The sequence below is a fragment of the Meles meles genome, chromosome 1 (assembly GCF_922984935.1).
Source record: "Meles meles chromosome 1, mMelMel3.1 paternal haplotype, whole genome shotgun sequence".
In the NCBI taxonomy this organism is placed as follows: domain Eukaryota; kingdom Metazoa; phylum Chordata; class Mammalia; order Carnivora; family Mustelidae; genus Meles; species Meles meles.
Window position 1 is genome coordinate 63,107,043 of NC_060066.1, and position 13,353 is coordinate 63,120,395.

The 13,353-nt window shown below is 40.0% G+C and overlaps 1 protein-coding gene across 2 annotated transcripts in view; it reads left to right on the forward strand.

Moving 5' to 3' along the window:
- The window catches only part of LACTB2 (lactamase beta 2), a 34,604-nt gene extending 26,448 nt beyond the window's left edge, over positions 1 to 8,156 (forward strand). For both annotated transcript variants that reach the window (XR_006820742.1, XR_006820748.1), the window contains one exon: positions 6,835 to 8,156. The gene's annotated coding sequence lies outside the window, so the exon portion shown is untranslated. The remainder of the gene's footprint in view (positions 1 to 6,834) is intronic.
- Positions 8,157 to 13,353: the final 5,197 nt, after the last annotated feature.

Below are 13,353 nucleotides of genomic sequence, written 5' to 3' on the forward strand. Positions count from 1 at the left end.
AGAGAGGGAGAAATGGGCAGTTAGTGTTTAGTGGACAAGGAATTGCTATTTGAGAAGATGAAAAAAGTTCTAGAAATGGATGGTACTCATGATGACACATAAAACAATGTAATGTACTTAATGCCACCAAACAGTATACTTTAAAATAGTTAAAATGATAAATTAAAAAAATAACTAAGTATTTTCCCCAACACCACCCAGAAAAACAAATCAGTATTCCCATTTCCTAAGTATAGCATATATCAGCAAAATTTAGACAAGAACTCTGATTATATATGTAAATGTTGAGATACCTCTTAATTTGCATCTCCTCCATTCTTTCCTATCTCTGACTACGCCAGTTGATCAAACCAGAAAAACACAGTAGTTATTTTTGACATGCCCCCATTCCTCATCTCATCCAATTCTTCAAGTACTTCTTGACTGTTCCAGCTCTAGAATTTTTTGACTCTACCTCTTATACCACCAGTGCTCCTTAATCCAGGCAGTCATCCTCTCTTTCACTGACAACTGCAAAATCCCGTAACTCTGGTCTCCCTACTTCTGTTCTTGCAAGGAGTTAGGGGACAGGGAAGAGAAGGGCATTCTGAACTGAAGAAGTCTGCACAAAGCCTTGTAATCATTGTCTTTTTAAGGAACCATGGCACAACTGCAATTGGAGCTACTGGATGAGGGACGATAACGGAAGGCCCTTAAATTTCCTGGTTTTTGAAAGAGTCTAGGCAACTGATCTTTAACAAAAACAGTGGCATCCATTGAGTATCTGCTTTGTGCTGGCTACTGGATCAGGCACTGGGGACACAATAGGGAACAAAAGTTTCTCTACCCTCAAAAGCAGTCATGGAGATGACAGTCGTAATATGGAGTACCATTAAATTTGGTTGGGTTATAGAAAGCTTAGAGGAGCCTGAGCTCAGTCTTCAAAGATGAGTAAAATGGTATCCAGGTAAAGAAATTAGAGATATTTAGGAGATAAGAATTATTATTCCAGTTAGAAGAAATAGTATATGCACATAAACAGAAAGAAGGCAGAGTGTCACACAGTTGGGGAACTAAGTTCTATAGCTAGAGTAGATCATTTTTGTGGCTTGAGGTCATAGAAATAGGCAACAGCTCGGGAACACAGAAATTTCACAGGAATCAGTGTACTGTCATCCAGCCATGCTTCACAAAGGCTGGAGCATGCATAATTAAGGAATTAAGAGGCTAAGCACAGTCCAGAGCAGTTCTAGTCTTACTTTGTTCCCTCCTCAAAAGCAAGAATTTTTCCCCAACCATTATGGTAATTTCATCTCTGTTTCTCTCATATCAGCCAATTACTTTATCCTCCATTCAATATACCCCGTAGTTTTGGATTATTCACAGCTTCTGCTTGCACATTTTCTGTTTACTCAAGAGTTATGTTCTCCTTGTCATCACTTCTGCCTTCTCTCTGTGTATCTTCAACTTCTGTTTTGCAACAACTGAATAGCCCTCATGGGTCTCAGACTCAGACTCATAGAAAAGGACCTGCTTGATGTAATTAATCTTCACTGTCCCTGTTTAAAAGAGCTTTCCTGACATTGTGTCTTATATTATTGACCAGCCTTTATGGTAACTATGCTAGACCAATCATCTGGGACTAAAAGGGAACCCATTCAACAGTGGATGGGGTAAAGATTCTGAGATTGGGCCTTTTTGGTCAGTGGGAGAAACGAAAAACCAGCAGAAGGGGTCTCAAAGGTAATAGAAGACAGGGTAACAGATATGAGAAATATTTATAAAAAGGGGGGCGCCTGGGTGGTTCAGTGGCTTAAGCCTCTGCCTTTGGCTCAGGTCATGATCCCAGGGTCCTGGGATCGAGCCCCACGTCAGGCTCTCTGCAGGGAGCCTGCTTCCCTCTCTCTCTCTGCCTACTTGTGATCTCTCTCTCTCTGTCAATAAAATCTTCAAAAAAAAAAAAAGAAAGAAAGAAACTACTAGATCTTGAAGGATGGGTATCAAGTAGAAAGGGAGAAGTCTAGTAGAGCTTTGGTTTCTGGTTTGGACAGCTGAGTAGATGCTGACCTGATGATCAAGATAAAAAAAAGAAAAGGAAATGGAGGGGCGCCTGGATGGCTCAGTGGTTTAGGCTGCTGCCTTCAGCTCAGGTCATGATCTCAGGGTCCTGGGATCGAGTCCCGCATCGGGCTCTCTGCTCAGCAGGGAGCCTGCTTCCTCCTCTCTCTCTGCCTGCCTCTCTGCCTACTTGTGATCTCTCTCTGTCAAATAAATAAATAAAAATAAAATCTTTAAAAAAAAAAAAAAAAGGAAATGGAGTAGGTAGAATGGGTAAGGAAGGAAAGCTGCATTCTACTGCAGATGAATTTGAAGTACCAAGGAACATCCAAAGGGAGATACCTAGAAGGCACTTTGATCTATGGAGCTGGGGCTAATAGGTACAATATATTTTGCTGTAGCTGACAGAAACTTATTTTCAACTAGCTCAAGCAAATTTCGTTGACACATGGAACCAACCTAAGGATAAGGGTAGAGCCAGGCTTGTGAACAAGGACGAAGATTTGGATCCCATCAATACAACCCAAACCTCTCATTCCTATTTCCTTTTTTGCATGTCAGAGACCCCATCACATGGGGTCTTCATCACATGGCAAAGGACACGGCTACGGGCAGCTCTGGACTCATAGCCTAACCACTCCATCAGCAGCAGGCAAAAGTGGTTCTTTCAGCTTTAGTTTGGAAAACTCTAGGGGAAGGACTCAATGACTTACACTGGCTCATTATCCAGTCCTTGGGCCAGTCTCTGTGATCTACAGAACATGACATACTACGTTTGGCCCAGCTTTGGTGACATGTCTACCCCTGTGGCCAGAATGAGTGAGAACTGTTCTCAGATAAAGAAGAGTCACAGGAAGATTCTGGAGCAATATTGGTTCCTTACTGAATAGCTTTCCTTTCCTTCCAATGTATATAAAACAGTTCTCTGCAGTAGCTCACAGAATGACTGGACCAACTCCATGCAAACTGAATCTTTTCTGTGTGTTTCTGTGAGGGTTTTTTTGTGTTTTTAAGTTATCTGGGAGTGTTTTCATATCTCCAGATTGTCACTTCAAGAAAAAGTCACAAAAGTTGGCTAGTAGCAGGGAAGCTAAAATCCTAGAGAAAATGAGAAAAGATTCAAATGCAGGTGTTTCTTAATTCTGCCAGTACTATACATTGGTGTCCCCTCCCTTGCAAGTCCCTCCTTGCTTACCAGAGCATGGATCAGCATGAAACTTGCTACCAACTTCCAGGAATTGTTGGAGCAGGAAAATGTACCATAATCAGGCTTTTCCCACAATCCACTTGGGGGGGAGGGGTTGAAAGGACACTTTGTTTTGAAAAGTAAAAGTTCAATATTTGAAATATTGATTGTGAATTGATTAGCTCCAGCTGCCTTGGTGCTGGGCCTTCTGAAACGTTTGGAATTAAAATGGAGAATGGAGGAGGGATAGATACAAGTGTATTCACTTGTGTATGCAGAAAATATCTTTGGAAAGATACCAAAACTATAAGAAAGCTTGATCAAGGATAGGATAATCACTAGGACAGAGGTGTTTTTAGCAGCCCAAAAAAAGGTCAATAGTATTAAAGGAAGACTTTTTTTATGTGCTGTTTATGCTTATTTTACTCATTATTGGATTTTATGACACTAAATTCTCAAAAATATTATCATATTGTTACTGCATATTACCAATTTTACCCTGAAAGATTGCTCATAAATGTTAATATTCTGAATCCTCAACAAATCCACATTAAAATCCATTAACATTATAGGCAGTTTCAAAAAAACATTAAGCATTATTCTTTGAAAATGTAATTCTATTTAGTACTATTTATGGAAGACTTACCACATGTTTATTGCTACTTCTTTCCAAGAGCCAATAAAAAAATACATATTAGTGTACAGAGTTATAGATTTTTAAAAAACACACACTAAAAGGTACAAACCGGAGAAGACGGAGTGCAAGAGGGGATTGCACAGATTATAAACAAATTTTGAAAGACTGCAGATAGAGCTAGGGCAGTGATACAATGATAGTCTAAAATTACTGTAGGAGGGAAGAAAGCCAATTCACCGTAACAACCCCTTGAGAGGTTGGGGCCTAGAGGCACCAGGTGCTGCAGAAGGTGGGGGCAGTGCTCTGTTCTAAAAGCGGGATTGTTGAAAGCTTCTATGTGCAACATACCTGAGTGCTACACAGCCAGGCAACTGCTACCCCAGAAAAGAAACCAAAGTTTATTCTTGGAAGTGAAAGGCAAAAAAAAAAAAAAAAAGATAAAGAAAAAACAGTAAACGTCTATCCCCCTTTCTTTACCTGTCCCCAAAACAGTGGCTTCCAAGCAGATGGCTGCGTGGTAGAAGATTGGGAATTTCATCTCTAGAGAAAGTGAATGGTACAGACTAAAAATTCTTAACATACATTTATATATGGGTTCTACAACAGAATGGCCCATCTCCCTACAGTGAAGCCTACCGTCTGACAAACCTTCCATTCACCTACCCACACATACATACAGTTTCCAGTCAGTATCTCTCAATATAAACAGAAATCCAAAGTACATCAGAAATGAAAAAACAAAATAAGCAAGTATAGGGAGAAAAAGACAGTGTAAGAAAAAATATTTTAATTATTAGTATTCTTAGATGAGGAAAAGTATTATAATTTGTAAAACAAGAAACAGGATACTATGAAAAACAGTTCTATGAAAAAACTTCAGAAAGTAAAAATATATAACTGAAATAAACAGAAATTTTGGGAAACAAAGTTGAAAAAGTCTTTGGAAAACAAAACAACAACAAAACAAAGATAGAAAACAGAAGGGAAAAGATAGAAGACTTTGGGAGGAAACCAGGAGGTATAATATCAAAGTATTAGGGGTTCCAGAAAAAACTCAAAATAGTCAGAAATTATCAAAAAAGAAATACAAAATTTCTTAGAACTGAAGGACCTGAGTCTCAGCTGAGAGAGTCTACTTAATAACCATTGATGTAAAAAAGATAAAACAATCCACACTAAGTCATAACATTATAAAATGTCAGACCATGGGGGTAAAGAGGAAATCTTAAGAGATTCTGGGTTGTGGGTATGGTGGTAGGATTGGGGGTGTGGAATCACTTAGAGTCTGATCAAAACAGCACTGCCTTTTACAGTGTGTATTAAGGCATAACACCTTCAAAAATCTGAGGGAGGAAATTATTTGCCCGATAAGTTTATAACCAACCAATCTATGGTGTGAGTGCAAGGACTCAAAATGTATTATCTGCATGCCCCTTTATGGAACTGCTGGATAATGTACTCCAGAAGAACAAAAACAGAAAGGTATACAATTGGAAGAGTAAATCCAACGTAGAAAAATGTCAAAAATAAGTTCTAAGACAAAGGTGTGCCTAAAACCTGCTCTAAATTGGAGCAGGAGGAAGTGGGGGCTCCGAGAGAGAGATTTCCAGAGGGGAAAATGGAACTGACAGGTTCTCTGGTATGTTTGAGCCTTTAGGTGGTCATACAACAGCCCTAGTTGACCAACTGAAACAATGACCAGTTAATAGAAAACTACACTGGTGAGGAAAACATGAGGCAATCATTGGATTCCAAAAAACAAAAGCTACGCAAGGAAGGAATAATTATGAAATAGTATCTGTCACTGCAATTTTACAAAGGCAATAATAATGTAAGCACTGAGTAAAAATTATGGTCTAGGGTAATAGAAGAAAGGAAATGGGAGATTGAGAATGCAAATCATCAGCTCAGATAACAGAAAGTCAATAAAATCTAAAATTAACAAATCAGGAAATAGAAGTATAAGCATTTTACTAATGCCAGAAAAAGAATCTTAAAAACAGAAAGAGATTGGGAAATGGTTTTCCTGTTAGGGCTATTTAATTTTTAAATTAAGTTTGGTTTAAATAAGGTTTGATATAAACTAAACATTTTAATGTCAAAATCCTGCTACTATGCAATGGGTGAGTTCCAACTCTTAGTCCAGTGGAGCAAGCACTTTTGTCATAGAATTTTCTCCTGCAAAAATTATCAGCAGTAAAAAAAAAAAAAAAAAATTATCAGCAGTTGGAAACAATGAAAGATACGTGCTTATTTAGTGTTCTCATAGCCCTGTGGATAAGAATCTTCAAGTTCATATTCCTTAATGGATATAAATGTCAAGCATAAAGTTTTCCCTAAGAGGAAATCCTGCTCCTAGTATCCTGGAGAACCTGGAGAATTAAGGTTGAACTGGAGTCAAAGACGTCCGTGACCTTTAAAGTTTCACTGCAGTATGAAAATCATCTAAAGATAACTAGACCTGAAGTCACCCGGAATCCAGCAGAGTGCTATTTATAACTGTGTGGTAGATCCCAACGTTGTATTCCAGCCCTAATATAGTACAGTATTCAAGATCTATCATAGTTCAAGTTTCTCCTATTGAGATCTAAACTGAATTTAGGATTTGGTAACTAGCCCATGTAAAGAGGAAAAGACTCTGCCTCTATCTCTCAGAGACTTCAGCTAACACTCTGTATTGTCCGTTAAGTTACTTACGACAAAATTTGCGGGAAAGCTAATACTGATATGACAGACTCCCTCACTTATGTTCACTAGTGTTTTTAAGAACTTCGGGGTGGCTAATGACCTCGAAAAAGTACTCTTCTAAAGAAAACGGTATTTTTTCCAAATCATTGCCTTTCAAATATAAGTTAGGCTGCAGCAAGCTGGACATGTATATGACCTTATTTATATAAGGTATATATTATATACATGTATATGGCCTTATTTTGTGCATGAATATATTTTTTTAATGATTTTATTTACTCGACAGAGCAAGAGAAGGAACAGAAACAGGGGGAGTGGGAACGGGAGAAGCAGACTTCCCACTGAGTGTATGGCCCAACTCAGGGCTCGATCCCAAGACTCCAGGATCATGACCTGAGCCGAAGACAGATGCTTAACGACAGAGCCACCAGGGCACCCCTGTGCGTGAGTATATTAATACTGTGCTATCTTTGGCACTTGTTTGGAGGAAAGTGCATCTCAACCAAAAGACCAGACAATTAGTTTTTCCCATGTTTGTTGCTATGATTCCCTAAGATTTTTAACCCACTGAGTATCCACTTCCTCCCTTTAGGGTGAGACTGACAGATACACGAGAGCCAAATGAAGCATGAAACATGAAAAGCCTATGCTTTTCATGTTTTCCCCAGGGTTGAAGAAAAATTTTCAATAACAGAAGTTCTCTGGTTTTGTACCACGGAAGTCTTCCCAGCATACTTTGTGGAAGTAGCCAATCCAGCCTCCTTCCTCTAAATCAGTTTTAAAAAATGGTAAAAATGTCTGTCACAAATGATAGATCTCAAAATTCTGCATCTAAACCTGAAACCTCCAGGAATACTATCAGCAGTCCATTCTCCCAGCACAAAATGTACTCTTGGACCACTTGTGTCCCATTAGCTGGGACACTTGAATATTTCAAATGCATATTTCTGGGCCCTAAGCAGATTTACCGAACCAGAATTTCTGAAGAGGACCAAGGAACACAATTTTTTCTATCAACCCTGATGATTGCTTTCCTACATCAAGAGAATTCTAATTTAGTATTGTGTTGTTGGTTTTTATTTGTTAAAGGTTAGTGTGAGATACACACAAAATCTCTGGGTTTGTTTTTGGGTTGTTTTTTTTTTTTTAAGAGCTATTGAGGACATTGCCTATTTTATTATTCAATGTTCTTTGGTATCCATGGAACGAAATCCCTTTCTGATTTCAGAGCTAGATAAAAGGTTTTCTCTCCTGTGAACTGATATGTTTCCTTTATTAGACTAGTATTTGTCAAATTTGGCTAATCATCAAAATCACCCAGGGAAATTTTTAAAAATACACAGCTTCCCAGACCCCTTGTAAGACCCATTCATGTGATGCTAATAATTAACCATGTTTCAAAAACTACATGGGATGGTATGTAGATAATTCACAATGATCACTTTTTGCCTTGACTTCCTGGAAGCTAGTCTTAACACAATTTTTTCTTGGAATTCAGTTTTTTTTTTTTTTAAGATTTATTTATTTATTTGAGAGAGGGAAGGGGCAGAGGAAGAGCAAGAATCCCATGCAGGCTTCCTGCTGAGAGTGGAGCCCAACACGGGGGCTGAATCCCATGACCCTGAGATCATGATCTGAGCTGAAATCAGAAGCTGGAGGCTTCATTGACTGAGCCACCCAGGCACCTCAGAACTCAGTTCTTTAATATAATTATTCTCTTTTTTTTCCCCCATTTTATTATTTGTCTGTTTCGGTATTTTTTAATGGATTTCAATTTCAGGGGAAATAATTCATAATAATACTATCCTTTGGATGAGCACATTCCTTGCAAGAGCATTTAAGCCTAAAATAAATCAGTTATTAGGATTACAGATTGAAAAAATCTGGTGGGCTGAAAAGTTTCATCATTCAGATTTTATGGAGACTTCACAGGAAATTATTGTTTGAGAAACACTCTGAACATCATTGCTATTACTATTAAAAGCCATATACATAATTAAGCTTCCAATCCTCTTTCAGCCCCTTTGCTACGGGTACTCCCAAGACTAAATAACATTGTTCTTTCTTTTCATTCACCACCTCAAGGATCTAATCCATTTTACTGGTGTTAACCATTGCCGTCATGTTGAACAATTTCCAGATGTATGCTTGAGCTTGAGTCATTCACCAAAGCCCCGGGCCTAAATCCTTTGCTAACTGCAGAAACTCTTCACCTGGCTGTCTCCCAAAGACCACGCATCAATGTGAAGAAACTCACTACCATCCACAATTTCACATTCCTGATTACCGTCCTCTCCCAACTCACCCTTTGGGTAAATAACATCACCATCACCGTTCTTCCACACCCAGGCTGAATTAGTCCTTGGTCACTCATTTCTTTTAATCCCCACTCCACTTAGCAGAGCAGTATTTGTGTCCTAATTTGAGGATGTAGATGCAATCTGAAAACCAAAGAAAATGCCAGTGGTTATGAGTGATGCTCAGGAGAAGCCATAAATTGCCTAGGGATAAAGTGCCTCGTTTCACAGGGACAAAACTAAACATTTATCATAGACAGTCTCAGGGACAGAGCCCTTTCTCTTTTCCCCAGCCTAGTGCTCATGCCCCAAGTCAAAATAAACTACTAACGGATTTCCCCATATGTGACCTACTCCTGATTCCATTCATCGCGGTAGTAGCGGTTTACTAGTAGTATTTTCCAATCAATTCCTCCTCTGCAGAAAAGGAGAATAACAGGGGAATAACAGTACCTAACTCAAGGAGCCATTATGATTGTTAAATATCCATAGTGTTTAGCACAGTCCTTGGTACCCAATAAGTATTAGTTGCTATTACTTTTCTTGTTATTGTTAACAGAATATACTCACCTATTATGATTATCTCACTTTGATTTATACCAATTAAGCTCCACAAAACACCTAATTTACTCTTTGGTAAAATCTTACAGAAGACTGTGAGATTTTTGTAAGATAAAATGCACATTGTTCATCTTGGGAATTGAAATTTGATGATTGTAAAATTTTAAGTTATTTTACTTTAAATAGGAATAACATTAGGTTCCAGGTTGATATGAGGTTAAAACTAATGTATATCGGGGCGCCTGGGTGGCTTAGTGGGTTAAATCCTCTGCCTTCGGCTCAGGTCATGATCCCAGGGCCCTGGGATCAAGCCCCGCATCGGGCTCTCTGCTCAGCAGGGAGCCTGCTTCCTCCTCTCTCTCTCTCTGCCTGCCTCTATGCCTACTTGTGATCTCTGTCAAATAAATAAATAAAATCTTTAAAAAAAAAAAAAAAAAAAACTAATGTATATCAACAACACCTGGGAGGCTGAAACGGTCTATATACATTTTAATTGTTTTCATCTGTGCTGTAGGCTTTGCCTTAGGGCACACAGGCTGACAAAACAAGGAAACAAGGCCAAAGAATCCTTGGCCACCACCCCAGGACCTTGATTCTACTAGGCACTGAGCCATATACCATTTTTGATGACTCCAAGATATCTACTCAGTTCAACTAGTCACAAATTCCTTGAGGCATCAGGCCTTCTAATGTTAGAAGCCATTTAGGAAAGCACTTTGCACAGAAAGATGCTTTCCTTAGTTCCTTCTCCTCAGGTGAAAGTAATCTACTGGGCAGCCTCCCTGGCAGATGTAATGGCCCAATTATCTCATGAAGTGGCCCCCATATCCACTGCTGTGTTCTGCATGTGTTACCCTCCCCAGGAACCACTTACTACCATCTTCCTGTCTGTTCCTGAGAACGAGGACCCTCTCGAAAGCACAACAAATTCCAACTACAGACCCCCTCTTCTATCTGTGTCTGCTGAGATTATTTCAGAAATCTTTTCCTACTGTGCATCTCCATAGTCCTTGGCCATTGCCTCAAGTACAAGTCACTCCATCCTCTATTACTTTCATTCACTCATGTTCATGCCGCTACTGGATTTTTCCACCCTGATCCAACCACTTCCTCCTGTTCCTTGACCTCCAGAATCATGTTCCCTGGAGCACCTGTGGTGGTTCATGTTCTTATTTGCCCAACACCCTTTCCTCCACACCTTCCAGTAATAAGCGCACCCACCCTAGCCCCAGGATGACCAAAAATTGACCCAGAAATGATCAGGCTACTAAGCCAGACTAGTCTGGGTATCTCCTTGGGATTATTTTGACAGAACTTCCAAGTGACCATGTTCTCTGCCATGTAAGTAAATTCCAATTACAACAGGGAAAGAATGAAGCAAGCTGAAAAAAAAAGACAGAAAAAAGGAGATGTGTTGGGAGTCCTGATGAGGTCAAATTCCTGGTTCTAGTTTCTAAGATCTATAATGCACTCCAATTCCTGAAGATTTTTTTCCAGTCTGTTAACATGTAGCCCAATATATCTACTTATCAGTCACTTGCAACTAAAAGAATTATAACTAATATAAACCATCTCATTATAAATAAACTCCCCTCATCTTCACCTGTTAGATCAAATATTCCCTTCACCAGTTGTTTTGACTGTATCATAGCCCTCTCCTCAAACCACCAATCTCCTTCAGCTCTCTTAGGACTTTCCTCTTCAATTACAGAGCCACCCTACTCCTGAAAAACCCCTGCTTCTTCAGCCATCTTTCCCTCCACACTTACTGCCTTTAGTCTCCCCATTCATTCATTCATTCAGAAAAGGAATCTGGCTTCCAGTCTTCCTTGCACTGCTTCTCCTGATCTCATCACACATGTGGGAGAACCTCCGCTCTCGGATCCATGACTGCCTTGTCTCTACTGACCTTTACTCCTTCCTTTCAGTGTGAAAACTGGTGTCCCCTCCTACGTAAATGTAATTCTCTACCTATGTTCTGGTGGATCCCAAACCACAGAGACCTCAGTCCCTTCCCACCTCCTTCCATTGTCCCAGTGTCTTCAACCTCTCCCTCTCATCCCTCCTTCTTGTCATCTAAACATGCGTAACTGCCGCATCATTCAAAAGCAAACACAAAACCTACCTGGATCCTTTATTCCTCTTGAGGTGCATACCTTGCTCTCTCTTCCTCTTCAAAGCTAAACTTCTTGGAAGCATGTACACTCTTGTTTCCCTGTCTTCACTTTGCACCACTCTATGAAACTGATCTCCCTCCTCCCAGAGAAGCTTTGACTCAGGCCTTTTATGTGTTAAATAAGGCAAAATTAAATAAAGTGAAATAAGTTATAGGTTAAAGGAGAGAAAGTCTACCTTGGGCCCCTTAAGCTTCTAGAGGCAGAAGATTACAGTCCTAACCCTAGAGGGACACAGGGTGGTCTAAATGGGTCACAGACTTTCATAACCATTACCAGCCAGCTCTCCCTCAACCCCCTCCAAGTGTGATGTGTCATCTCCTGCCAGTCTTTCCTACTAATAACAACACAGCATTATGAATTTTGTTTATTGTTTCCATAGCAGTAAAAATCATACTCAAGGAAATTATATAATTTCCAACTATTAATGGAGTGAATTTGCTTCCTCATAGAAATATAATTTCTTCCTTACATCTGAATGCAACTTCATATTTTAAATATTTACTGTAAATCATATAACAATGGCATGTAAACAGATCAATGACCTGCTTTAAAAAAAAAAAAAGGTGCTGTGTTTCCATCAGGGCAGGACTATCCTCTGGAATGAATAAGGTTGACAGTCATTTCTCCCTGCAAGTTCAACCTTTTCCTGCTAAGTGAAGCTCCTGGAGGAGCACTTACATGAAACAAGAAAGGGTTTGGCAAACAGATTACCAGCCCCGTGACTTGGGCAAATTATTTAACCTCTCTGAGCCTCAGTTTCCCCATTAAAATTAAAATAATAACACCAATTTCATAGGGTTTTCATGAAGACTAAATGCTCTAACCCATGTGAAAGCAAAGTACCTGTAATGTAGTAGGCATGCAACAAACAGTTCCTCATCCTTCATCCTTCTGGCATCTAGGAGAGGTGGAAATGCAACAGTCCCACTTCATCCTTGCTTCTATCGGTCCCAGAGTGGGACACACCTGAGCAACCAATCTGCTTGAAACAAGCCTTCAGAAACCCAAGGACCTTGGTAAGACAAATTTCCCCACTACCATGACCCACCCTGAGAGGATTCAATGGCAGTCACTGCTCCTTACAAACTCCTTAAGAGGCCAGTTCTAAAAAGAAAGTTAAAATTAGAACAGATTCCCTGCTTCCCTTAAAAGACCATGAGAATAATTCCACCATATACTGGAACACTCTCCACCTTGGAACCCTCCAGAAGCAAACCTCCAGTGTCATCCACTGTCACCATCTTCTCTTTCCCCACGTGATGCTGCTCATCCCTTTGCTGACTTAAACTAAAAGCCACGCCCCTGGCCCCTAAACCCTTCTACTTTATCCCCTGGGACCCCAGCTGTGTCAACTGCCAAATCCTCCTCACGTTCCACCGCTTTCTGAATATTTTATTCACCCTCTTATGCAGAAACCCAGCTACAGCTCCGACTGAAAACTGAAACCTGCTTTCCTTAGTGCCTTGTCAAGAGGTGGCTGTTTCTTCCCTCCCGCTCCTCACATACCACCAGGGGTGGAGTGGGTGTTTTTCATGATCCTTATGGCTGATGACAGTTTTCCTCCCTCGCTCAAAAACCCCAGCTCTTCTGGAAGCCCATGCCCTCCAACTATACCACCCACTATCCCCCTGTGGTAATCATCTGCTAAACTCTCTGACTCCTCTTCATTTATGTCAGACGTTAGCACCTGGCTCATTCCCTGGCTCCCTTCCCATTCTACTCCTCCAGTCATTCTTGGTGACTGAACATCCATGTAAAGTGTGTGTCAAG